We start from the raw sequence: 4570 nt of genomic DNA, 5'->3' as shown, positions 1-4570 counted from the left end.
TTTGCCAACTAATTTAGTGATTCTTAACCTTTTTGATGAAGAGGTATCTCTTTTCCTCACATTACTTTGCTGAGGTCACTCCTGGCTAGGGCTGGGGACGGAGCGGTTCGGTTCGGAGCAGTTACTGTGACGTCATTACTCGGTTGCACAGAGTACAGTACCGAGTACAAATTTGTGGCGGCAGATTTAAAATTTAGATAGATTGAGTCGATTTTAGAACGTACTTTGAAAGTGAAACCAAGTTTGTTTTAAAAGCGTTGTAGTAAAGCGCTTTCTCTTTGCCGATTGACGAGAAAAAAGTGCTTCTCTTCATTGCAAAATGGCGGTTGCAAATTTCATTAGCGTGATTACAACTGTTTGCGGAGTTATTTTGTATGAAAGGCCTATTTAACTTTCAGTGTTGTTATATATGACAGACGAAATAAAATTGATAAAATGATTTATAATACTAACAGCTAATAAATTAACATGTGAGGTAAACGTTAAACGCTGCAGCTAATTAAAAAAGAAGATAGAAAGAAACGGGTTGCATGAAGCGCTGCCTAAAACACTTAAAAATAACACACAGAATTATTTACTATTATGGAAAGTGAATAAAATAATCAATAACGCATGGAATCTTAAACTGAAGAACATAATGTTTATTTATTTTATAACATTACTAGCCTTCAATACAACCATGTTCTCTTTGGTGAAGAGTAATATTATTGATAAATTAAACTAATTAAGTAACATAATTCGTAGAAATAAATACAAATAAAACGATGATTGATGAGGTAACACAAATCCAATAAACACAAATAGAAGAAAAACACAATGCACTTCTTTTTTTAACATATTTTAATATTAATCAAATACTCTAATATGATGATGATAATAATAATTATTAATAATAATAATAATAATAATATTATTATTATTATTATTATTATTATTATTATTATTATGTACAGTAATATGTTCAGATTCAGTGTTCATTAGGCCCACTTGACAGGTCATATAATAGAATGAACTCCTCTTCAATACTAGAGGCCTTTCAGCCCGCCTTGGGGATAAGGAAATAATTTGTCCTGCAGCAGAAAATATTTAAATACAACAGTACCTACGTTGTTGTCTGCTAGAATTAAGTAAAACACGAGAACTCTGTTTGAACGTTTGAACTGACCGGTAACGGCTACGGTTAACCGAGTAAAGACTGATTCACAATAAACCGGGAACGGAAACGTCAACGAGAACGAGAACGGAAATAATGTTAAAATATATGTATTTAAATGTAAGCATTCACATTAGTTAATTATGAATGCTCACATTTAAATACATTTATTTTAACAATATTTCCGTTCTCGTTCCTGTTGTCGTTTCCGTTCCCGGTTTATTGTGAACCAGCCATAACTTCGGTGCTCCGCTGCCAAGCACATAAACCGATAGAACCGAGTACCTCAACGGATCTACTCGCTCCGTCCCCAGCTCTACTCCTGGCCTAAAGTGTAGGATGTATTATGCAGGAATATGAAATTTGGTCATTTTAAAAATATTACAACCATCTAAATGGATTAGAAGAATCGGTAGAACGGAGAAAAATTCTCTTCGGCACCGGGACTCTAACCCGGGTTTCCAGCTTTAGGCCTACGTGCTGGCCACACCAGATTTAAGTTCCGATAGTGGATTGAATTTCTCTCATTTATATATATATCATCATCATCTTCCTAACAAGTATTAGGCCAAGTGGCCTGTTACGGTCTCAAACTAGAATTTTCAGTCCATCTCTTCTTTGGACGGCCTAGAGATCTTTTGCCATATGGATGGTAATGAAGCAGTGCTTTTGGAATTCTGCATCGATTCATTCGTTCGAGATGACCCTTCCACTGAAGTTGATATTTGCTGATGAACTGCATAATGGGTTCTATTTGAAGTTCTTGCATTAGGTCCTCATTTTTTTTATGATCCCAGCGAGTATATCCAGCTGTTGCTCTCATAAACCTCATCTCACTTGCTGTTATTCTGCTGACATCTTTATTCTTCACAGTCCACGCTTCGCTACCATAGCTTAATACTGGCTGTGCTAAGGTTTTATACAAGCCTATTCTTGTGTGTCTTTGTACTAGTGAAGGTTTCATGATTTTATTAATGATCCCCATTGTTTTATTATATTATATTATTATATTATATATATTTATATATATGTATATATATGTATACATACATACATACATACATACATACATACATACATACATACATACATACATACATACATACATACATACATATATAAATGGATTAGGTTTAGGCCATTTGGTTATTCCTAATGAATGTAGGTCTGGAGTAACTTCCAATGTATTTTAAATTATTAATCCTACAAATATAATTAAACAATATTAGTAGGCCTATATTAAATTAAAATTCGTAGTCCATTATCTGTTTTTTGGCTCCCAAACAGCCGCGGCCCTCCGGTTGCGAATCATTGTCGTAACTTAGACACGTGGTTATTTAAGTCCATTATATCATTATACAATGCGTTCAGTTTAAAAGACGACAAAGAGGCCCGCACATTAATAAGATACTTGATAGTTGTCCTAACCAGAGTTTAATAATAGGACAACAAAAAAACACTTTGCACATGTTTCCTTTCCCAAAATAGTCAATTTATACTAATTCAGGGCCAAGAAACACGAATCTGACCTCGGATTTTTTTCGTTAGCTACAGTGTTTGAAAAACAGCTGATGTGTTGTGGTATTGAAGGCCAATGATGTACATAATATATTGCACTGGTGGCTTGTGTAGCAAATGCTGTAAACTAAGTTCATTAGAAGTTCAAATAAAAATTTTTCAGATATATTTTCAATTAAGAATAGGCCTACCAGTCATTTTAAAAGTTATTTGCTTCCATAATAATGAAACATACTCTTTCTGAATAGTTTTTTTTATGCCAAATACTTTTTCTTGAACCTATCCATCTTCAGTTTTTGAGTTTAAAAGCGAAAACGCAAGTAATAATGTCAGGACGATCAGTGGATTTTTCATGTGGGAGTATGTGTATCACTGACAGATACTCATATCATGGCGTTAACTTTTTTTTTCAAATTCAAATTCAAATGTATTAACATTTTACATTTGAAATGAATACATATGAATAGATACCCGAAATGAGCATATGCTCGTGCTCGGGTACAGTCCAGTAGAGTCTACATAAATTTTACAGAGATCAAATAATAATGCTGATGATAGAAATAATAATAATAGTCTAATAATAATAATAATAATAATAATAATAGAATAATCGTGACGGAGATGATACAAAGATAGTAATAAAAATAATTAATTAATAATAATAATAATAATAATAATAATAATAATAATAATAATAATAATAGTGATAAAACAAACATATTTACAATAATAAAACAAATACTAAGACTGATAAAATAAAATACAAAACCACTAGCGAGAGTTAACCGGAAAAAAATGACGAACTTGAAAATCAACAGAAAAGTTCGTTGTATCGCAGATGACAGCAACCGCCGTATTGAAATTGTGTTATGCATTAATGGTAGTAGGGGGAAGCCGAAAGTCTACGTAACTAATATTTCACTTTTAATGGTGAAAATGTCATCAAACCACCTAAAGTTTCGTATTCTTAATATGCAGCTGTACTCAGAAAATTACACACCACAGAATCCGACCTGTAAATGATTTTTAGTATGACTTGAAAGTTTTTAATAACCAATTATAGAGACATTATAAAAAAAATTATACAAATGAAGATCGACACATTGTTGTCATTATGTCACAGAATTTGCCCTGTGGGATCTAGAATGAGTCCACAATTTTTTTTCGGTCTATAACAATGATATCTGCTCTTCGAGTTGATCCATCAGCAGAAAGGCACCCACCATAACATAACTGTATATATTACGTTGTGTGTAGTAGATATATTAGCAACTAAGCAACAATCAATATTATTGTGGACAAATGCAATGAAACGGAGGAACATCATGTCCAACATAATATTATGATGTGGCTGTCTTTGGCGAGTTCCCTTTTAAATTGAACGCTCTGCATGTTCTTCGAGCTTAGGCATATTTTGCTGCTTCGTTTCTGTGTTACGCTTACTTATTTTTTGCGATAACACTATATTATTATATATTTCTATTTTATTTATTTATTTATTTATTTATTCTGGTGTAGTTAAGGCCATCAGGCCTTCTCTTCCACAACACCAGGAATACGCTTACTTATTTGTTGCGATAACACTATATTATTATATATTTCTATATTATTTATTTATTTATTTATTTATTTATTTATTTATTTATTTATTCTGGTGTAGTTAAGGCCATCAGGCCTTCTCTTCCACAACACCAGGAATACGCTTACTTATTTTTTGCGATAACACTATATTATTATATATTTCTATATTATTTATTTATTTATTTATTTATTTATTCTGGTGTAGTTAAGGCCATCAGGCCTTCTCTTCCACAACACCAGGAATACGCTTACTTATTTGTTGCGATAACACTATATTATTATATATTTCTATATTATTTATTTATTTATTTATTTATT

The sequence above is a fragment of the Periplaneta americana genome, chromosome 8, assembly GCF_040183065.1.
Source record: "Periplaneta americana isolate PAMFEO1 chromosome 8, P.americana_PAMFEO1_priV1, whole genome shotgun sequence".
NCBI classification, from domain to species: Eukaryota; Metazoa; Arthropoda; class Insecta; order Blattodea; family Blattidae; genus Periplaneta; species Periplaneta americana.
The sequence above is the reverse complement of the archived record's forward strand: the minus strand, read 5'-3'. Positions refer to the sequence as shown.